The 23,809-nt window shown below is 44.2% G+C and overlaps 1 protein-coding gene across 10 annotated transcripts in view; it reads right to left on the bottom strand.

Annotated features, from left to right (window-relative positions):
• The window catches only part of DMD (dystrophin), a 2,449,111-nt gene that overhangs the window by 63,503 nt on the left and 2,361,799 nt on the right, over positions 1 to 23,809 (bottom strand). The gene's annotated exons all lie outside the window — the stretch shown is intronic.

The following is a 23,809-nucleotide window of genomic DNA, read 5'->3' as shown; positions in this document are numbered from 1 at the left end:
GAAGAGGCACGCAAAACGGGCGGGCTGAGGGAAACCAACACAGACAGGAACTACTGACTGCACCTTTATTTTTCTTAGAACACCTATTTCTCTGTGTTTCACAGAATCCTAATAAAGAGTCCTAAAAAGTCATCTGGGGAGCTGGGAGGTGACTCACTTATCAGAGTGCCCATGTTCCAGTACACAAGGACCTGGGTTCAAGCCCCTGGCCCTTACCTGCAGTGGGGAAGCTTCACTAGTGGTAAAGCAGCGCTGCAGGTCTCTCTCTCTCTCTCTCTCTGCTAAAATCCAAACGAATTTGGAAAATATTTACTCATCATTTGATTTGTTGCTCTAGTCAAACCTTTGAATCACGTTTATTTTGACCTTACAAGATGATTTTTAAAAAATTTATCATTTTCTGTTAGACTGGACAGAGGGAAGGCGTAAGTAGAGAGAGACACAAACACCTGCAGTTCTACTTCATGACTCGTGAAGTTCCTCCCTGCACGTAGGGGCCAGGGGTTTGAGCCCAGGCCCCTGAGCACTGTAGCACGTGCATTCATCTCAATTCATGTAGCATTGCTTCCTTCATCTCAGTTTTCCCATCCGATATCTGTTCTGCCCAAGTCCATCTTTTCAAATTCCCTTTAGGAAGTGCATTCTCAGGAGGTGTCCTGAAAGTAACTTTTAAATTCACATTCTTGATAGCTATCCTCATCGGGTATGCGGGAGGGGTTCTCGTTTCATTTCAGCCCAACAGGAAAACTGTTCTACTTTTAACTAGTTTTCGCTGCTGCTTTGGAGAAGTCAGTAGCAAAGATTATTGTTTCTCCTTGGAATGATAACCTGTCCTTTTCCTGCCCTGAGTTATGCCTCTAGGGTTTGATTTCCGTGTTTGAGGAATCACTGGGCTGCTTGAACTCACTGTAACATGTCTTTGCTTTGGAATCTTCTCAGTCATGACCCCAACAAATAGTTCCTCTTCTCTGTTCCTTCTCTCTTCTACTTACAGAAATGTATGAGGTAAATATTGGTTTTAATCTAACTCCATTTTTTAAAAATAGACCTTGCCTAGTTTTCCTCTTTTAGGCCCTTCAGTACTCAGGTCCTAATAGGTCGTTCTGACTGATGACTCTGGCACCGGTTTCTCTCTTTGGCAGTCTATTACAGTAACTTTTGCATTTTGATTAGTTTACTTAAAAAACAACAAAGACCCATCTAGGTGGCCAGGCAGTAGCACATATGGTTGACGGCACACATTACAATGTACAAGGACCCGAGTTCAAGCCCCTGGTCCCCACCTGCAGAGAGAAAGGTTTGCAAGTAGCAAAGCAGGGCTTCAGGTGTTTCTCTCCCACTCTACCTCCCGCTTCCCTTGCAATTTCCCTCTGTCCTGTCAAACAAAGAAAAAGAAATTGTCTAAAACACTATCTAGAAGTTCTTAATATTTTTATAGGATGGAGACAGAGAAAAATTGAGAAGGAGAGAGACACAGTGTTGTTTCACCATTTGGAAAGCTTTCTCTCTGCAGGTGGGGAGTATGTACTTGAACCTAGGTCCTTGAGCATTGTAACTTGTGCTCTCGACCAGGTGTGCCATTGCCTGGTCCCTCTATCTAGAAGTTCTCTCTCTCTTTTTTTCATTTACTATATTTTTTGGATGGAGATAGCCAGAAATTGAGAAGGAAGGGGGGTATAAAGAGGGAGAGAGACACCTACAGCGCTGCTTCACTACTTGCAGAGCTTTCCCCCTGCACGTTGGGATGAGGGACTTGAACCCAGGTCCTTGCATAGTGTAACGTGTGTTCAACCACATGCACCACCATCTGGCCCCTAGAGTTCTGTATGTTCAGAGCTAAGGTCACTTTTAAAAATTCGTATTGCCCTGAAGATGTGTTCTCATGTCTGTTTTATTGCCAGAGCGAACATGTCTTATTTTTAATCTGTCTCATAATTACAAGATAGATTACTGTGGGTTGGCTGCCATAGTTTGCTATTTCTCACTCACCTTTGTTTGAATGCTTTTTTTAAACCATGCACAGCATTGACCTGAATCATCATTTCCAGAGATGCTCTGAGTTTCAAAGTGAGTTCATTCCTGGGTGATGTACATGTACTTTTGCCAAGAATCAAGGGGACGCTACCTGTCCTGAGGCCAATCGAAACTGAATATATGACAGGATATTTAACATCAAGCAAGTAATGAAGACTTGAACGGCAAGCCCTGTTGCTTCTCCCGGAATGGGATTTGCTAACAAAGGATTGATTAGCACGTCAGACCAAAAGGCAGTTGGTTTTGGATGGGAGGGCATTTGACTCGCTACGCTGACCACTTCAGCGGAACTCCTGTCCTTACCTCCGATTAAACACTTAATGTGATGATGAGCTGCTTAACCTTGGATTTTTGAAATGCAGAGTGGTATCAGTTCAAGCAACTGATCAAAAGCTTTTGCTGAGCACTTTTCCCTGTGCGGAGTGCTATCACAGAAGTACTTATTGTGGGAAGGATTTAACGTGGAAAGAATTACAGAAGCTAGAGGGGCCAGGGGCCATGCAAGTGAATTCAGCCTTCTGGAATGGTAGCTCTGAGCTGTCACTGTGTCCAGAGAACCGCTGTGTCAATACTACGTGCCAGGAAGCAGAGCACGTCATCACAATGGGGAGGAGTCTGCCAGTCTAGTAGACAGCAGGGGCCCATCTCCAGCCATGAGCGTTCAAGCCCCAACTCTGCCACTTCCCAGCTGTGTGACCTCTGGAAAAGACTTTTTAAATTTCCCTCAGTGAGGAAGTAAAACTATTAATAGTGCCTACCTGGCAGGACTGCTTTTAAGATTTAAGGAAATTAGACCAGCAAAAAATGGCTCACTTGGATAGCACGCTGCACTGCCATATGGGCAACCCAGGTTTAATTCCAACCCCCACTGCAATGAAGAAAACCTCGGCGCTATGGTTTCCTCCACTCTCTCTGCCTCTATCTTTTAAAACAAAAAGATTTGGTGGACAGGTAGTGGTGTACCTGGTTGAACCCAAGGGCCTGGGTTCTGACCCCTGGGGATGCTTCACAACTGGTGAAAACAGGTCACTCCCTATCTTCCGCTTTCCTCAATTACTCTGTCCTATCTAATAAAATAGAAAGAAAAAAGGGAAAAAATGGCCACCAGGAGCAGTGGATTCATAGGGCTGGAACTGAGCCCCAGCAATAAAAAAACAAAGAAGAAAACACTTTAAAATTAACAAAGGAAATGCTCTTTGGGGGGTCAGCAAGACAGTTCACTTGGGAGGATGCTTGCTTTGCCATATGTATGACCCCACCACATTAGAGGTGGCTTTAGTGCTGTGGTCTCTTTCTCAAAGAACTGGGCTGGAGCAGTGATAGCCCCGTGAAGAAATTAAAAAAAAAAAGGGATTAAGGAAAAGAAAGGCACTTAGAATAGTGTCTGACACTCAGCACGAGCCATGTCAGCTTCATACGTCACCTGACCAGAAAGCCTGGCAGTCTCCATTTTCACAGAGCAATTCAACCGCTTCACTGAGGTGCAGTGTCTGTCCCTGCCTCCTCATCCCTATTCCTTTATATTTCTCCCTCATCTTGCCATTGTCCTTTAGAAAATGGTTCTCCCAGCTGTGGTCTGCTGGAAACAGTGCCTCCATTTCCCTAGACAGGATAATTGGATGCCTTTCTTTTGTTCTGTGTCACAGATTCTCACAGGGTTTCCAACTCAACTAAAATCTCTGGGTCACTGTTTCCCAGAATGTCCAGCAGATCAATCATCCAACAAAAATGTTTCATGGAAAGAAGGTCAAATTAATTACTTAAGGAAACATTGCACAATATATCTGCCTCTTAAAATTCTTAATGTCCGTTAACATATTAAAAGCTGAAAAGGTTGTCAGTAAAGAACCACGTTAAACTTTGTTTGACCTCAGACTACTACTACACACTACTCAGTGATTCCAAGAGCTTTAAATACACTGCTTGCTTCAAGTCTATGACCAGTGATCACCACAAGGCGCTAGTACCCCACTGGGTATGACAGTATCCCGTGATTCCTTTATCTTGCTCTAGCTCGTCTGGGGGCGTATTTCCCTTCACTTCTGTCAAGGACTTTTCTTGACAGAAAAGTCATTTTCTGAGCTCATTATACAATCCCATAAACATACTGAAGAATCCTGACTCCTATAGCAAATCAACAGCGATGAGTCACTCTTATTGACTTTGTCCAGTTTTTACATTTAAAATACACATGATGTTCTGTTTTCATCAAAAAGTCACTGATGGAAATACCTAACAGGCCAAAGTAAACACGAGTCATACCATGGCAGCCACTGCAAAACCAGGAATCAGTCTTCTCTGGTTGCTGAATGAGATGACTCTTCCCTGTCACACTGCCACCCTAGACTCTACCACACATCTCTCCATTGTGTGTACAAAGACGCAAAGAGAGATTCAGCAACTTGACCTCAGCTGACAGGGTACAGGATTTGCATGCATAATGCTCCCAGTTCCACCCTCAGCTCCATGTGTACTAGAGTGGTACTCTTGACTTCTTTCCCTCCGTTTCTCTCAGGTAGAACTATTTCATGTGAAAGGAATTAAATATTTTTTTAAAAGGAACTGGATGTTTCAACTACAATATAGCCTACAATGATCTCTTGCACTCCACTGGTCTAAAAACTGACTAGCAAAACAGGTCTTCCTAACTAGGTAAATGTTCAAAGGCCACTAATACATTTTGACTTAAAATTTGGGTTTCTTGATGCTTAATCTGAACATGTATGTTGCTTCAGATCTAAATTTAAATGAGAATTTAATGATGGATCCACAGGCATGCACACAGTAATAACTCGGGCTGGGCAGCGGTACACCCAGTTGAACGCACACATTACCATGTACAAGGACCCAGGTTCTAGCCTCTAGCTCCTACCTGCAGGGGAGACACTTTGTGACTGGTGGGGCAGTGCTGCAGGTATCTTTCTCTTGCTCTCTCTCTCTCAAATTCTCTGTCCTACCAAATAAAAATAGATTTAGAAAAAAAATTCCATGGTTTCAATTTCTCCCTACCCCTTAAAAACAGAACTTGAACTTACTACAGAAAGTGTAATGATTCATGGTTCCATAGAGCTTCTATTCATTCTATAAGACAAGAAAAAAAAAACCTGACCATCAGTCAGCAATAAATATATGCGTGAAAAGGAAATAACAAAAAGAAACAAGGTATCTGTCCTGTGTAACTAAAGGCTGCACCAGTTAAGCATGAGGAAATGTCATTACCTTCAGTAACATTCTAACACTTCTTCTAAAAACACTGTCTATTTCCGGTGGCTACAGCTGACCTAGGATGTAGAGAAGGCTTGGCAGAAAAGTGCAAGGATAATTAAAGGGGTGGAAGACCTATGCGAATATCTTAAGGAGATAGGGACTATTTCACTGTGGAAAAAAAAGTGAATGAGCAAGAAAGAACGAGTGAACGGGGCGATTTAATAACAGTTTGCAATTATAGGAATGGTTCTTGCACAAGGGCCCGTGGCCAGCTGGTCAACCCCTCCACTGAGGATGGAACATGAAGAAAGAGGTTTAAGCAGCATGACAAATTGAGGTTGTAACTCACATGGAAGCATTTCCTGATGCTGAATGTTGTTAAGGCATTAGTACAAATTATCAAGGGAAGCTACAAATTGTCCTCCTCTTGCAAAACCCTATAGTTTGTCCTGTGCTCTGAGGCTGGAAATTCTTAAGGGTCCTTCTAACTCCTAAGGTGCAAGGATCCATCATTTTGGCTTTTTAGAAACTGCTCACCTATACCAGCTGCCAGGGTTGAAGACGTGATCTTTTAGTAGTCTTTTACTACAAACCACTATGTATCCTAGTGGTAGATTTTTTTCCCTCCTTTTGTCTAGCAAATGTGAAGGAGAGAATTAAAAACTAATAAAACAGGCAAACCTATATAAAGTAGAATTAAAACTCAGCTAAAGTTACATCTTGATTATTCTAAAAAAAAAAAGTAAATAGGGCTGTGGGCTGGGTGGTAGCGCAGCAGGTACCGAGCCTCAGCAATAACCCTGAAGGAAATAGGGCTAGATGAATAAAGATTGAATCATCCTGGGGCTGGGTGGTGGTGCACCTGGTTAGCACACGTTATATACACAAGGACCCAGGTTTGAGCCCCTGGTCCCCACCTGCAGAGGAAAAGCTTTGTGACTGATGAAACAGTGCTGCAGGTGTCTTTCACTCTCCCTCTCTATCTGCCCCCCCTTCTCGATTTCTGGCAATACATAAAGATAATTCAAAAAATATTTTAAAATTTGTTTATTCTTGCCTCCAGGATTATTTTGCCTCCTGTTCCTGGAGGCTATTTGTTTCCTTTTGTTGCCCTTGTTTATCATTGTTCTTGCCACTGTTGTTGGATAGGACAGAGAGGGGGAGAGTAAGATAGACACCTGCAGACCTACTTCACTGCCTGTGAAGTGACCCCCTTGCAGGTGGGGAGCCGGGGGCTCGAACCTGGATCCTTGTGCCGGCCCCTCCGCGCCATGTGCACTTAACCCGCTGCGCCACCACCTAGTTACCTAGTTACCTAGTTTCATTTTTAAAGAAACTGAATCACCCTTGTAGATACCACTGTGCATGTATTGTGCAGAGGCTGCAGGTATCTTCTTGCTGGGTCCACCATCACCTCACCTTCACCCCTAAATGTGAGTTTCAAACAGGCTGCTTTGTTCTGAGTTGTGTCTTCTAGTTTGCTTTCAGCAGTGTCTCCTGTCCCTCTTCTGTGTCGCATGCACACAAAACCCCAAGATGCCGTAGTTCCAGCCACGGTGACAGCCACAGTTTGCTGTGGGTTTCCTCTCCTCCTCTGTCAGGACTCACCCACCAGCAACTCTCCACAACAGGAAGGCCAGGGATAACCACCCTCTGTCACTATCATTACTCCGCATCTTAGACAAATGTTATTTTAATAGGGCCCTAGGACAGTTAATGGACTCCCAGTATCTGGAATTCCTAAGCCAGTGGATGCAATTACCAATCTGAAAATTTAGAAGGACATTATGTGGCAAGCTTGGAGTTGAGATTTACCAAGTTATAACATAACTCTGGGGATTTCTTCCTCACTGAACCAGACCCCCAGAGGCAGTGGGAATCCTCCCTTTTCTTCAACTCATGGCTACAGGAGAGGAATGCTGGGAAATCCTCCACAGACCCTGCACCCCAGCTGTTGTAAACACGTACAGTATTTTATTGAAGGGAAGTAGCATCTCAGCTGGGAGGTTTCTGGAAAAAAATATCCACCTCCTAAAAGAATAAACTGAAAAGAACTAGCACAGCAAGAAGTAGACATTATGCCAGAGATTGTCCCCAGTAACTCTCAGACAACAAAGAGGAACTAGTGACCTGGAAAAAAAAATAATACTTTCCTAAAATGGCCTTAGTTCTCTCCTACATCACAGGTTCCTTAGACACAAGGATGGCATTTCTATGCCTTCTGTAACAGTTTGTTGAACTGAATGATGGGTGGAAAACTGCAGTGCAATCACAATTGATGAACATAATAATTATAACATCTCACTGAAGTCGGAATGAAAAAGAAAAGCACTTAGTCACCCTGAAAAGCAAAAGAAAACAATGATAAATTCTCATAAGGGTTAGCTAAAGAGTAGAAAACAGATTGAACTGAAAACAGATTACTTCTAGGTCTGAAGGACATTGACAAGGAGGCGGCTTCAACTATAGGGCCACATGACATTTATACTGGTTGCTGAGGGGACTCTCACAGACAACGAGGCAGTTAGGCTCAAGGCCAGTGGTTCTTAGCCAGGGACAATTCTGGACTCCAGATGACTCAACCTGATGATATCTGGAGACACGTCTGGTTGTCACAAGTGGGAGATGGGGTGCTGTTAGTATCTAAGTAAACAAAAGGCAGAGTCCTGCTACACACATGACGAGGTTCAGGAAGGTTCTATGAAGCAGTTTTCCAGGCCTCACTGTCACCAAGATTGAGAAACTGCTCACCATGGCTCATCTCTGACAACTCAGAAACCAACATGGGGATGTTCCCAATACCTAAACACTTGGATCCCCCAAGAGCCCTGCTGGCTTCCTCACAGGCAGGCAGCTACCACTGCCCCACAGACTATAAAGACTGAGGCGACATGATGGCCTTGTCTGGCCACTGACTATCAGAGAAAGGTCAGACAGGTAAATGAGTATGTCCTGGATAAGGAGGGGGGGGAATGAACCAACAACGAACCCCCCCAAGGTTGGGAGCTCCATGGGAACATGCTAAGACTGCTTCTCAAAGAGAAAACTCTGTGTAGTGTACTCAGAATAAAGAGTAGCAGAAGTGTGGTCCGGGAGGTGGCGCAGTGGATAAGGCATTGGATAAGGCTACATCACATGTAGCAGGGTGATGTCTGGTTCTTTCTCTTTCTTCTCCAATCTTTCTCATTAATAAATAAATTAAATAAATAAAATATTAAAAAAAAATAGTAGCAGAAGTATATTTCATCATAGCAAGTCAATGCCCCAGGTGAGGTAAAACAGCTCAGCTAGTCCAAGACAGTGCATATATGCAAGTACGCACTTTCCTTTTATTTTGTAAAGCTTCTGCCCACTTAGAGGGAAAACACTAGCTAAATTTTTACATATTGAATATGAATACATGAGGAATAAGATTTTTGAGTGTATTTTTATTCTTTAGTTGACACAGAAAAATTGAAAGGAGGAGGGGAAGCAGAGAGGGAGAGAGAGAGAGAGACACCTGAAGACCTGTTTCTCCATTTGTGTAGCACCCCCTCCCCTCCTAGGGGAGCGGGGTCTCGAGCCAAGTTCTTGTGCATGGTTATGGATGTGCCTGACTGGGTGAATGACCACCTGGCCCGAAAGAATTTCCCAAGATTGATACTGACAAAAAGGTAAATTTACAAAAATCATTGGGGACAAGCCACAAGAGTTGGAAAAGGTTAATTTCTCCTTCCTGTTTTCATCTGCTGTTTATACTGCTGAAACAGCCCCTTCATAAATCCAAATAACCATTGCAATATCGCTGCCATTGTTAATAAGCAATGACAGTAATAGCTGTCAAACCAACTTTCCTGGTGCTCTCTGTACAACGCCCCAGCGTTTGGAGAGATATGCTGAATTTAACCTTATCAAAAATGGTGACTTGTAGTCCATACACAAAGATTTAAAACTACAAGAACAGCTAGCCAGGGTCTGACAGGTAGTACAGGCAGTTCAGTTCTTGACTGTTCCCTGAGCTCTTATTACGATTTCTTTAACAACCTCTAAATCGACCAAGGGCATCAGCAGAATATTTTACATAAGAGAGCCTGTGCTAGCAACACACATAAAAGGAGAAACAAGTTGTAAAGAATATTAATGACTCTTCTTCCAAACAATCCCTCATTTTATGGAAATCAAATGAGTGATGATAAAAAAAAAAAATCTAAAAAACACCCTCCTGTAAAATATCTGCAACTTGCATGTGGCAAAGCAGAAGGAAGATGGCATTTTGATCCTTTCAACCACAGGATTCTTATATTTTCCCTTTCAGCGGCTGAAGCAGCTACATCAGAGGGACCCTAGTGAAGAGATGCACTGTGGTGTTTTCGCCCGTCTTGCAATTTATCGCGACCGCTATTCAGAGAACAGCTACTCTGGTATGGCAGGCCACCCTACTAGTACAAGATGGCTCTCTGTTTCCCTATCTCAGTGACAGACTTTGCTACCCAGAAGTCAGGTAAGATTTCACAAAGATTGACTAAGCTGGGGGCTGGGCAGTGGCTCATTTGGTATAGTGCAACTTTTTTTTGTTGTTGTTGTTTTGTTTTTTTCCTCTAGGGTTATTGCTGGGCTCGGTGCCTGCACCATGAATCCACTGCTCCTGGAGGCCATTTCCCCCCCCCTTTTGTTGCCCTTGTTGTTGTAGCCTCGTTGTGGTTATTACTATTGCCATTATTGATGTTGTTTGTGGTTGGATAGGACAGAGAGAAATGGAGAGAGGAGGGGAAGTCAGAGAGGGGGAGAGAAAGATAGACACCTGCAGACTTGCTTCACCACCTGTGAAGCGACTCCCCTGCAGGTGGGGAGCCGGAGGCTCAAACCGGGATCCTTACGCCGGTCCTTGCGCTTAGCGCCACGTGCGCTTAACCCACTGTGCCACCGCCCGATCCCCGGTATAGTGCACCCTAAAACAGGCAAGGACCCCAGCTCAAGCCACCTGGTCCCCACGTGTGTGCACAGGTGTGAGGAGGGGGAAGCTTCACAAGCAGTGAAGCAAGGCTACAGGTATTTCTCTCTTCCTCTTGACTACCCCCTCCCCTCCAAATTTATAGCTCTATCCAAAATAAATGAAATTAAGTGCATATTTTAAAATAATAAGCAGGCTGCAAAATCAGGACTGTCGTCCATCGCTCTTTCTGCCTTTTCCACTGAAAACATTTAGCCTATGATCAAAGAACCCTGGGGGTAATTAAACTTGAGGCAATCTGTTGGATTTCATGCTACAGCTTTTTAAAATAGGTTCCAAGTGGTTATAGAAACAGCTCACAATTATGTATTGGTTTAATACTAAAATAGGTATGCTTAACATGGTTGCCAAAGGGGAGGATAAAAGTGATTTCCTATGGGGACATACAGACCAAGCTCTGGAATATTTAACTGGTTTGAGAGTGTTAAAGGTCTTGATAGCAGCGGAGGTGCACCTGGTGAAGTGCATGTTACAACGTGCAAGGACCCTGGGTCCCTACCTGCAGGAGGAAAGCTTTTTGAGTGTTGAAGCAGCGTCGCAGGTATCTCTCTCCCTCTATATTTCCCTCGATTTCTGGCTGTCTCTATCCAATAAATAAGTAAAGATAATAAAGTTTTTTTTAAAAAGCCTTGACATCTACATGAGGTCAATTTGGGCTCATGCCCAGGTCCTGAGTCCCAAGCTACAGAGAACTAGAGGAAGGTGACTACATGGACACAGTCAGATTTTTCTGCTGAGTGCCTCCCTGGCCCAATATTCATCTTCCATTTTGTTTCTGGGGTCTTCCTGCTGTGCTGGGGATCAAACCCAGGGCCCCCCACACTGAGGTTTGCAGGCTGCCTGCTGACCCCTGACCCCCCCTTCATTTTGGCATTACAGGGTCTTCCTCCTACTGGTAGGTGTTGCAGCCATGTATGAGTTATGCAGACAGTAGGTACAAGGAGACAACATAAGAAACAACGGGAAGGCTGAGCGGTGGCACATCCGGTTGAATGTGCACAAGGTCCTGGGTTCAAGCCTCCCTGGCCACCACGTGGTCAAACAGTGCTGCAGGTATCTGTCTCTCTCCCTAGCTAACAAGCAAACAAACCCACAGACTTCTCCACTCTCACTAGCACACAGCTAACACTGGAGGTTTTGGTCAGCTTGTCACTCCCATAACAGAACTGATTAATGTGATGACACTTAAACTGGGTGTGGACTCTGGAGAAGGAGGGAAAAGGATGGATGGGACCCAAGTGGAGTGGGGAAGTATTTTGCAGACACTTGTCATGGGGAGATGAGAAATCGTACCCATGTGCCAACAAATGTGCACTAAGCCACTAACTCCCCAATAAAATGGAGAAGCATACAGATAGAATAAAATAAAGAGTGGGACACCAAAAATCAGTTGTCCACTCTGAAGATGTATTTATCCGACATATGTTCACAGTGTTACAGGAGCAAAGGACTGCCAGTCTCTGCACTGGCGTTTTAAGCAATGACACAGCAAAACTAGTTATCTAAAGACAGTTCTAACAGGAGAAGCCCCACTCTGATGAAAAGGGAACAGGGCACCTTGTCTGACTCCACACCAGGATGTTCTTGACATCACCAATAGGAACAAACTGTTATTTGGCCTCCCCAGATGTTAGCCAAGAAGGAGTACACAAATATTACCTCCCAGTGTCTCCTTGCCCAAAACATCAAACCTGAATCTTATCAGGAGAAAAAAGCCAGAACAACCCAGAATGTGGGACATTTTTCAAGAGAATCTTGAAAAGTGTCAGTGTCATGAATAGAACACAAAAGAAAGAAAAAAAAGCCAAAAGATCATTCAGAAAGCGCCTAGTTGTGACAAAGTAAGATACAAACCCTGACTGGATCCTAAGTGACATTGTGGGACAGCGGGGGTCTTTCTGCGAAGACTGTGCAGATGGCAATGTCTCGCAATGTCTCCGTGGTTAAATGTGTGTAAGGACACCGTTACATAGGCAGACATGTATGCTGAAGTGTTGGAGGGTTTGTATTGTGAGTTCCTTGGACTTTTACATGGTCAAGGGGAGAGAGAGAGAGTGGGGAGGGAACTATAAATGGGGTCCCATTAAGTTTTGAGGCTTGGGGAGTTCATTCTTGCAGCCTTTAAACTCTCCTTTTTGATTGCAAAAAAACTCCAAAATAAGATGCTAGCTGGAAAGCAGAGTTCCTTCCAGGTCACCTCTCCACCTGAAGTCAGAGACGAGCACTGCTCTGTTCTCTCTCTCTTTAAAATAAATAAACACACAAACAAAAACTTACAGAAGGAGTTGGGCGATAGCCTGCATGTCAAGGGTATAAAATGTGAAAAGCTCTTTAAGATCAAGTTTTTAAAAACAGAACAACAGAGGGGGGCAGGCAGTAGTGCAGCCGGTAAAGTGCACATGGCACAAAGCGCAAGGACTGGCATAAAGATCCCGCTTTGAGCACCCAGCTCCACACATGCTGGGGGGAGGTCACTTCACAAATGGTCTGCAGGTGTCTCTCTCTCTCTCTTCCAATAACGACAACAAAATGGGAAAAATGATCTCTAAAAGCAGTGGATTCCTAGTGCCCCAGAGATAAACTTGGAGGCAAAAAAAAAAAAACAACAAACAACAGGATCTCTCCCTCCCTCCCTCCCTCCCTCCCTCCATCCTTAACCATTTAAAAGTGAGAGCAAAAGAAACCATCACCCAAATGAAGAGACTTCTCACAGAATGGGAGATCTTTATATACCATACACCAGAAAAGAGGCTAATAACCAAAGTATATAAAGAGCTCACCAAAGACCCCATCCAAAAATGGGGAGAGGATATGAAGAGAATATTCACCAAAGAAGAGATCAAAAAGGCCAACAGACATATGAAACAATGCTCCAAGTCATTGATTGTCAGAGAAATGCAAATAAAGATAACAATGATATACCACTTCACTCCTGTGAGAACATCATACATCAGAAATGGTAGCAGCAGCAAATGCTGGAGAGGCTGTGGGGACAAAGGAACCCTCCTGCACTGCTCGTGGGAATGGAAATGGGTCCAACCCCTGTGGAGAGCACTCTGGAAAACTCCCAGAAGGAGACCTTCTCTATAACCCTGCAGTTCCTCTCCTGGGGATATATACTAAGGAACCAAACACACTCACCCAAAAATATTTGTGTATATCTATGCAGCAACCTTGTAACACCAAAACCTGGAAGCAACCTCGGCATCCAATAACAGATGAGTGGCTAAGAAATTTGGGGTAAAGGGCACCAAAGTAAAAACCCTGTGGTGAGGGGTAGACATGCAGCTTCCTGGGCCAGTGGGGGGTGGGAGTGGGTGGGAGGGATGGGTCACAGTCTTTCGGTGGTGGAAATGGTGTTTATGTACACTCCTAGTAAAATGTAGTCAAATAAATCACTAGTTAATTAATATGAGAGGGGGAAAATTGATTGTATGTCTCGAAGTTTTTTTAAACACAGACTGAATCTTTTTTAATATATAGGCTGTGTATTTGATATGCAGACTCTCTCAAAAGCCTAGACCAAGTAGATCAGAAGCAGCCATTAGCACAGCTATATACAAGATACTGGGTACTGTACAGCAAACCCTAACAAAAGGACTTTTCAAAGTTAACCCAATTACCAAATAATGTGATGATAACATTAACTATCGATTGTCTTTTTGAACCCTAAGACAGCAGGAACCTCACATCTCCACTATAGAGCCTCTACTTCCCCCAGTCCTGGAACCCTTGGATAGGGCCCACTTTCCCGTATGCCTCTCCCAATCCATATCAAATAATATCGCATCTGCCGATCACAACCTAATCAATGCAACAATTGCCACCTCAACATGCTTCACTTCAGACTGTGTCCAGAGACTTCACATGTGGAATGGCAACCCTTCAGCTTCATTACTCGGGTGAGACCTTTCCTTTTATAGTATACTCTAATTTCATCTCAGGTGGTTCAATTTCTAACAAAGTCCCAAAACTTAGATATACACTAGTTTCTGTGAGAGAGGGCTTATGTTCACACGTATCCGTAAACTACTGCAAAATATACACCCGAAAGCAGAAGTACACTAGAGTTTGCAGTGAGTACCCCCCTAACACTTCCTCTCCACTATTCCAAGCTTTGGGTCCATGATTGCTCAACAATTTGTTTGGCTTCGCATGTTAACTCTCTTTTCAGTCACCAGGTCCCAGATGTCATCAGGATGTCGGCCAGGCTTCCCTGGACTGAAGACCCCACCAATGTGTCCTGGAGCTCCGCTTCCCCAGAGACCCACCCTACTAGGGAAAGAGAGAGGCAGACTGGGAGTATGGACCGACCAGTCAACGCCCATGTTCAGCGGGGAAGCAATTACAGAAGCCAGACCTTCCACCTTCTACAACCCACAATGACCCTGGGTCCATGCTCCCAGAGGGATAGAGAGTGGGAAAGCTATCAGGGGAGGGGGTGGGACATGGAGACTGGGTGGTGGGAATTGTGTGGAGTTGTACCCGTCCTATCCTATGGTTTTGTTAATTTATCCTTTCTTAAAAAAAAAAAAGAAAGAAATTTGGGGTATATATCCACAATGGAATACTACTCAGCTATTAAAAATGGTGATTTCACTTTCTTCACCTCATCTTAGACAGAGCTTGAAGGGATCATGTTAAGTGAGATTAAGTCAGAAAGCAAAGGATAAATATGGGATAATCTCACTCAGACAGAAGGTGAAAAACTAATACTGTGACACCAACCTGACTTCCCTGGGCAGACGACCTCACCAATGTGTCCCAGAACACCACCTTCCCAGAGCCCTACCCCATTAGGGAAAGACAGAGACAGACTGGGGGTATGGATCGACCTGTCGATGTCAATGCCCATGTCCAGTGGAGAAGCAGTTCAGAAGCCCCCAACTCCCACCTTCTGCACCCCATAGAGATTTTTGGTCCACATTTCCAGAGGGAAAAAGAATAGGGAACCTTCTAAAGGAAGGGATGGGGTACTGTACTCGGGGGGGGGTGGGACTGTATAGCTTTGTATCCCTCTTACCCCACAATTTTGTTGATCATTGTGAGAGATGGTTAGATCTTCTCTTCAAAAAAACATGAATAGAACAACTGTCTAGTAAAACAATTCTCTTTATAAATTGTTGCCTATGGCCACCTGTGGCCAGTAGTTTTGTATTCTTTAGGTCAGATGTTAGTTCCTTGCAGCGCTTGCTAATCCTCCAGCAGAGACCCTCAGACTGTCTTCACCCTTTCCTTGTTTAGACAATGGGGAGACTGTGAGCTCTGAGGCTCAGCCCAGGGGTGGAGGAGTCAGTTCTGCATCAGGTTTAAAAGATGGGACAAGGGTGAGGGGGGCGTGCTGCTGTCTGACCGTCACTGTTGGCGGCACACCCTTTTGCAAAAGAATAAATGCCCTGCTTCAACTCATTTTTTTTTCCTTGACAAAAGGCAAAATTAATTGGACCTCATTTACAACAATCATTATTAAATCACTAATAATAAAAAAGAAGTTGAAAAATAAGAAAACACAAAGCAAAAATTGGACTGGGTCTGGTGTGTTGCACCAATGTAAGACTCTGGAGTTGGGGGGAGGGTTCAGGTTCTGGATCATGACGACAGAGGAGGCGCTAGAGGGGGTTGTTGAACCGTTATGTGGAACACTGAGAAATGCTACACATGTACAAACTACTGTACTTTCCTGTTGACTGTAAACCATTAACCCCCCCAATATAGAGAAAAATATTTTAAAAACCAGAAACCTAGCACCAAACGGATCCCCTCCCCTCCTCTCCCCCTATACTCTGCCTACATGTGCATCTCCCAGACACCTAGTTGTAAATTTCTAACCTAAAAAGGGGTGTAAGATTCTCCACACTTGAGGCAAGTTTCCATGTTTGAGATAAGGATGGAGAGAGAGGTCTAGAGCTGTGTTGTCAAGACTCAAAGTAAGAAGTTTCCCTTAACTGTTGTCTTGGGTAGAAAATCAAGTATTGGGAGTAGGGCTGTAGCGCAGCGGGTTAAGCGCAGGTGGCGCTAAGCTCAAGGACCGGCGTCAGGATCCCAGTTCGAGCCCCCGGCTCCCCACCTGCAGGCAGGTCCCTTCACAGGCGGTGAAGCAGGTCTGCAGGTGTCTGTCTTTCTCTCCCCCTCTCTGTCTTCCCCTCCTCTCTCCATTTCTCTCTGTCCTATCTAACAACAACGACATCAATAATAACAACAATAAAAAAACAAGGGCAACAAAAGGGAATAAATAAATAAAAATTAAAAAAAGAAGAAAATCAAGTATTTTATTTAAAGTTCTGAAGATAATGAGCAGGTTGGAGGCCAGCAGTCACTGCTCTAAATATTAATCAGGACTCCAAATCACCCATTAAAGATAAAATCAACCCAAACAATAACACAAGGTGATTATCCACTCCTCATTTACATGTTCAAGGACAACCATCCTGACCCCAGGCTCTCCTCTCCACCTGCCTAATAAACCAGTTAATACCAGGGCTCCAGGGAACAGAAGCACAACTTTGAAATCTATGCAAATCCATAACTATGCTCCACACTAGGAATTGATGCTAGAGAGTTCTCACGTAGCTAGAAAGTTTCACTTCTACCTAGGAAAGCACCTGTAGATAACAAAGAAATATACTTTCTGGAGTATGTATCAGGGCCCTGCTAAGCTAAACTATGAGATGCAAAGTTAACTCTTGTGCTACTGCCCCCTAGAATCAATCACAAGCCAGTCCCTGAAAAGGCCAAGTTTAAGGGCATCAAACAGCAGCTGTTTCCAGAGATGGGAGCAGCCAGGTGGCAAGATAGCTCAGGGGAATTTTGGGAGGTTGGTGGTGGTTACAACTAAACACATTCATCTAGATTCTGTAACTGTGACTATTTTTCATTAATTAATTTACTTATTTATGGCCACCAGGGTTATTGCTGGGGCGGGCTTGGTGCCTACACAAGTTCACTGCTCCTGGTGGTCACTGTCTTTTCGATGGAGACAGAGAAAAATAGAGAAGGAAGGTGGAGTGGGATGGACACAGACAGACAGACACCCACAGCACTGCTTCAAGTCTTTTGAAGCTCCACCCCTCTGGGGGAAACTGGGGACTTGAACCCAGGCTGTGCATGGTGATGCGTGCTCTCTATAGGGTGCGCCATTGCCTGCCCTTTCCCATTTTTTAAAAATATACTTTTAAAAGAAGCTAAGTTTTTTTTTTTCTTCCAGGGTTATTGCTGGGACTGATCTTGGAGGCTATTTTTTCCCTTTTGTTGCCCTTGTTTTTATCGTGGTTGTGGTTATTATTGTTGAATAGGACAGAGAGAAATGGAGAGAGGAGGGGAGAGAAAAACAGACACCTGCAGACCTGCTTCACTGCTTGTGAGGCGACTCCCCTGCAGGTGGGGAGCCAGGTGCTCGAACTGGGATCCTTACGCCGGTCCTTACACTTAGTGCCATGTGCGCTTAACCCGCTGCACTACCGACTCCCAGAAGCTAAGTTTTTTTTTTTTTTTAAATGTTTTACTGAATGCCCAAAATCATTCTAGTTGTTCAACTAGAGGACCAAGGTTAAAAGATAAAATGATTAACAAAAAAAAAAAAAAAAAGGAAAGGGAAGATTCTATGAAGAATTTCTATGCTTCTCATCTTTGTAGAAAGAACTACCCATTAATGAAAAGATCCAACTTAAGAATCAGTGAGAAATGTGGCAAAAAGAAAATGGTAAGTCTGGAACTCCTATTTGAACTTCCTGAGTAAGTGGACTAAGAATGCTAAGCTAATAACAGAGGGAGCTAAGGACTCTTCTGAATGGGGGGCGGGGCTTTGGGGGGGTCATTTCAGAAGCAGTGAAGCAGGTCTGCCTGCAGAGGTATCTATCTTTCTCTCTTCCTCTCTCCGTCCTATCCAACAATGATGACAGCAATAACAATAAAAATGACAACGACAATGACGATGACAACAAGGGCAACAAGGGCAACAAAATGGAAAAATGCCTCCAGGAGCAGTTTGTAGTGCAGGCACCGAGCCCCAGCAATAACCCTAGAGGCAAATAAACAAAAAAGCTGGACTCAATGTCTTCACTTGCTTATTTTATTAGTACCTCTGCTTCAGCTTTTATAGGAAAGGTGGGAGGGAGGGAAGGAAGTTAGTTACCACAACAACCCTATCTTTGGAAAACTGGTGAAGAAAATACCCATCACTATACATGGAGAAATTAACCAAATAAACCGCAAACGAAATAAGGAGCCAGAGCCACCATAGCAAATAATAAAAATAATGGCCATCATTGAAAACTAGTTGACAACTCAAAACAGTGGTGGGCAGGGATAGATAACATAATGGTTCTACAGAGACTTTCATGCCTGAGGCTCTGAAGTCACTGGTTCAGTCCCCTGCACCACCACAAACCAGAGCTGAACAGTGCTTCAGTTAAAAAAAAAAAAATCAAAACAGTGCCGATAGTATTCTAATAAAAAGTCTTCTTCAGAAATGGCAGGAATTCTAAACAAGTGGCTCCGTTGGAGCTCAAGGCTTATGAATATCAAACAGCACTGCGGTTACTGGTGGGTTCCCCATCAGTCCAAAGAGGCATAAAAAGAATGTTTCTGGAACCAGAGGGCTCATATTTTGAGTACTGAACAAAAAGCCAAAGGCAACCTAAGCAAGATGGAATTATTAAGGATGTTATCCCACTAGTCAAGAAGTGTCCTGGCATGGAACTTTAACACTAGAGAAATCAGAATCTCAAAAGTCTCTAAAATCTCAGTGCAGCTGCTGGATTTTAGAACAAAGGAGATGTTCATTATGGTGGGAGATGTCCATGGCCATGTTACTTGGCAGTGTAGGGGCTGGAAAGACAGCACGGTGATTATGCAAATGACTTCCGTGCCTGAGACTAGGTTCTCAGGTTCAAGCCCCAGCATCACCATAAAGCAGAGTCATCTAGTGTTCTGGGAAAATAAACAAGTTTATTTAGGGCTGGGGAGACAGCATAATGGCTCTGCAAATAAGAGTTTCCTGCCTGAGGCTCTGAGCTCTCAGGTTCAATCGCCAGCACCACCATAAGCCTGAACTGAGAGGTGCTATGGTATAACAAACATACAAACAAAAACATAATCAGTGTAGGTCATCGGAGCTAATATCCAGTGCGTATCTGCTGTGTGCCTTGCCTTGACAAAGCCACCTGGAGCCAGGAAGCTTGAGGCACCTGCTCAAGGTCACACAGCAGCCAACAGCAGTGGTGGGATTCGAGGCCCTATGTCCTTAACCACTCTGCCACTCTCTCTACTCTGCCTATCCAGGAATGAGTTCTCTTTTTATATATGGTATATATTTCTTCTCAACAGTTCAGGCTGTGATTCATTCTCATTTCTATATCAGTCCATATTATAGCAACTGTGCAAGGATGGTATTCATTTTTGTCATATGGATATAAAAATTCAGAAGACAGATGAAAAAGCAAACATATTCATTTTGAATGCATGGCTACAAGAGGCGGCAGAAAACAGATGTAAAATAAACAGATTTTGACACCAGGCTCTTGTAGGTGAAGCATATTGAATATAAAGTTGGGATCCTTGAGTCTATCTAAACAATCAAGTCCTTAAAATGTTGACAGAAGAAAATACTACAAAGACTCTCACGGGGGATGGGGGCGCGGGTAGGGACTTCTTGGGGTGCTGCCAAATACCAATGTGAAGAGAGACGAGACCCTTCTCTACAGTCACTCAAGCCAGAGCGCAGTCATACCTTAGAGGAAACATGATCTGTAGATAGGTTCAGGCGAAGGTAGATTAAACCTACAAGGCGAACAGCATTCTGTAAATACAAACCACGGGGTAGAGGTGTGTCCACGGGTACTGGTCTAGGGGTGTTCATTTGGCCACATCAGCCTGGTACAACCTAACAGGAAGTACAGGTGTAAGTAATATTTTCGTGCCAAGAAAGACTGTTTGGGATGTAAGGGACCACACAAATGCTTTCTTGGTTCATTCGAGTATCTGCATGAGTTAAAGCCATCCATTCCCATTCAAGATGGCTGAGCTGAAGGAAACCCCAGCTCGAAACACAAGGCACCTGGGCCTATTGTCACATTCTCGTGTGACACGAGCGTGACCTCGGCTGTAAAGGGGGAGGCCTTCCCACAGTGTAAAAGGAGAACTGCCTGATGACACATTACCTGCAGCTGTCTTTCTAAGGCAAATCTGTTTTTGAAACAAACTTTTTTCTTAATGGTAGGAAAAGTCCCCCCAGAGTTGGTTTCCCAGTAAACAGAGCACTGTAATCCAGCTGCCTCAGGCAGCGCCAGTGAAGACGCCACTGCCACATCCATCCATTTCTACGGCCAGTTCCTCTCTAATGGCCACAGATGGGACTTCACTCCCTGGCTTCAGGACAGTTCCTTAAAGAGCCTAAGCTGAATTTTACATGGACATCTGATGTGGGCTTGGCCAATTTTTTTCTCTCTCTTTTTTCCCTCTGTCTCTTAAGTTTTCAAACCCCTGCTCTCCATTTTCTTTAAGCTTTTAATTATTTTTGCAACATTTTAATTTATTGGATAGAGACAGAGAGAAAATAAGAGGGGAGATAGAGAGGAATAGAGAAAGAGACACTCGCAGATCTGTTTCACCACTTGTGAAGGCCACCCCCCCCCCAAACACACACACAGGTGGGGCTCAGGGAACTTGAACCCTGGTCCTTGCTCATGGCAACATGTACACTCAACTGGGTGAGTCACCACACGTTTACTCCCATTTACTAATTTACTGTAGTAAAATACAGTAACAGAAAACTTTTTATCTTAACTATATTTTATTGGGGGGTGATGGCTTAGACTATAATCTTTAAGGCATAGGCACAGTCTCTCATTTCCCCTTGACTGGTTTCTAGGAGACACACCAGGACCCCAATGTCCCTTCATCTTGTCTTTCCCTCTTTCCCCAGAGTCCTTTGCTGTGGTGTAATACACTACAACCAGTCCAAAATTCACCTAAGGCTTTTCCTTGTCCTTTGTTCTTAAGTTCCACCTGTAAGTTACATCATTTGTTGTTGGTCTTTCTCTTTCTGACTTGCCCCACTCAGTATGATTTACTTTTATGAGGGAGAGACACATACCGAAAGAGAGAGAGAGAGACTGTGCATAAGAGAATGTAGACTACTGTTGTGCTCCCGTATATGCAGTATGAGAACCTGGGGGTCTCATGCACACAAGCCCTGTACTCGCTCCCCTAGTCACATCCATAACTGCTATCTCAACCATTTTAAAGAGTCCGGGGCACTAAGAACATTCCGGATGTTCTGTAACCCTCACCACCACCCCCCTCCGGGACAAAAGGGATATGAGTAGTGGAAGTCTTTTAAAGAGCATCCAAGGACCAGAAGATAGCTCACCAGGTAAAGCACATGCCTGACTACTGCAAGGCCTTCATTCAGTTCAAGACCCAATGCCACGTGGGAGCACCATGCACAGCACTGTGGAATCTCCATGGATGGTGGAGCAGTGTTGTGGTATCTCTTCTCTCTACATCTCTCTTTCTAGATAACATGGAAAATAAAAAAATTGGGCTAGGGAGGTCATTCCATAGTATTGCCCATGTGTGAGACCTCGAGTTCATTCCCCAGAAATGCATTTAAAAAAAGACCATCTATAGAAAGACACACATGAAAAAAAAATACCCCTCTCCCTGCCACTACCAGGCCCTTGTCTGAATCAGAAGCTGTTATCTTTCCAACCAGGCCAACTTGAAAAGAACTTTTCTATCCAGTGGCAAGGAAATGAAGGAAATGAAAGGAACACAGTCTGAAGTCCACTTCTGTGGCACAGGGAATGTTATTTGTAATAGAAACAAGCACTTCACTGTGTTTCCTCAGCCATGAAGAAAGAGCAGCCTTTGAGCACAAACTTGCTAAAGGAGCCAGCCGGGCCCTATTCCCAAGGCCTGACACTTCAAACAAAGGGCAGAGGGCGTTCTCATTCCTGTTATCTCTCCCTGTGGTGAACACAGTGTTTCCATGCGCTACCCTGTGACGGGTGAGGCGACTTGCCTGCCTGTCACCTAGCCCTCACCTGGCTCTGTACACGCAGAAGACGTCTCCTAGAAACTTCCAGTGGGCCAACCCTCAACTTCCTCTGTTCCGGAACTCTCCTGTGCTCTTTGTTTTGTTATGGCATATTGTAGTTGAGAAGAGGCCCCAAATAAATACCCTGAGAGTCATGTCCGGAATGGCCATCTCCGCCACTTTTAAGTGTAGAGTTCAGCGGTAGAAATACATTCTGAATATTATGCAAGGTTCACCTTGGCAGGCTGGAGAACAGTGGTGTCAGGGAGTGCATGAGCTGGGGTGAAGTGGTATATGGGGGGCAAGGAGGGAGGACTGGAATTCAACTCGCCCACCAGTTGAGGTCCATCAGAGGTCCAGGTCAATTATTCACCCACATAAACAACATCCCCAAAGCCTGCCATTTTTAGCTGCCTGCGGGGCTTGGTAGAAAATGCACTGCCAGCAATGGTATTACTAATCACAGTAGGTAGAAAAGAGAGACGCTTTTTCCTGAAAGGGAAGGCAAGCCAGCTGGTTTGCGAAATAAATTAGGGAAGGTCTGAGAGTTAAACAGAGAAAAATCAGAATTTCTTTGGAGGACAATGGAAATGGAGCTGGGGCCTCGCTCATGTGATTTCACCATTCCTGGGTTCACTTTTTTTTTCTTTCAACTCTGATAAAGACATAGGAAGACAGGGTGAGACATGACAGCATAAATCTCCCCCAGTGCTGTGGCACTCTCATGGGGTGCCAGGGGTTGAAACTGTGTTGCATGCACGGTAAGGCATATGCCCTGTCCACTGAACTCTCTGGCCCCCAAACTGAAGATTTCATAAAGTAAATATACTTCTCTGAAACCAATATAGGAGCAATAAGACCAACAAGAAGGACGAGGATGAGCAGTAAAGACTTGCTAGGAAGACTATATGAGAATCAGTGTGCGACCCAAGTCACAACACACACACACAGAGAGAGAGAGAGAGAGAGAGAGAGAGAGAGAGAGAGAGAGAGCTAGGTTCGTATCTAACAACAGGTATGACCTGCACAACGAAGACTTAGAAAGAAAGTGAACGTAAGCGAGACTAAGAAGAGGACACCACTTGGGAAAATTAGCCTCACAGTATCGCAAAGTTGTTTTATAATTTGATTAGAAGAACCCGAAACAGACCTGGGTTATATATGGCCATTAGTATCCACTACACGGGCATTCTCCTGCCTGCGTTCTGGAGGAGAAACATGGACACAGCAATGTGCAGAAAGCACGTCGAGGAAGTGATGATCTGTTTCCACTTCTGGAGCTGAGTTAGAGGTAAAATACTACACCCTTTCCTCCGCATCTATCTTACATTTCCAACTAATTGCTGCAAGTTTAGAAAACAATCCAAACGATATATCCAAACCTAAATGGGCTTCTGATGCATGTGTTTAGTCAATTTGCCCAGTTACACATTCAATGAATACTCAAACTGCTCTAGACATCTAAAATTCAAACTGTTCTGCCAAGGAGTTCTATGGTTTCACCCTGGTCCAGAGTCAAAGATAATAGGTCTAACCAAGCC

The sequence above is a fragment of the Erinaceus europaeus genome, chromosome X (genome assembly GCF_950295315.1).
Source record: "Erinaceus europaeus chromosome X, mEriEur2.1, whole genome shotgun sequence".
NCBI classification, from domain to species: Eukaryota; Metazoa; Chordata; class Mammalia; order Eulipotyphla; family Erinaceidae; genus Erinaceus; species Erinaceus europaeus.
The sequence above is the reverse complement of the archived record's forward strand: the minus strand, read 5'-3'. Positions and strand labels throughout refer to the sequence as shown.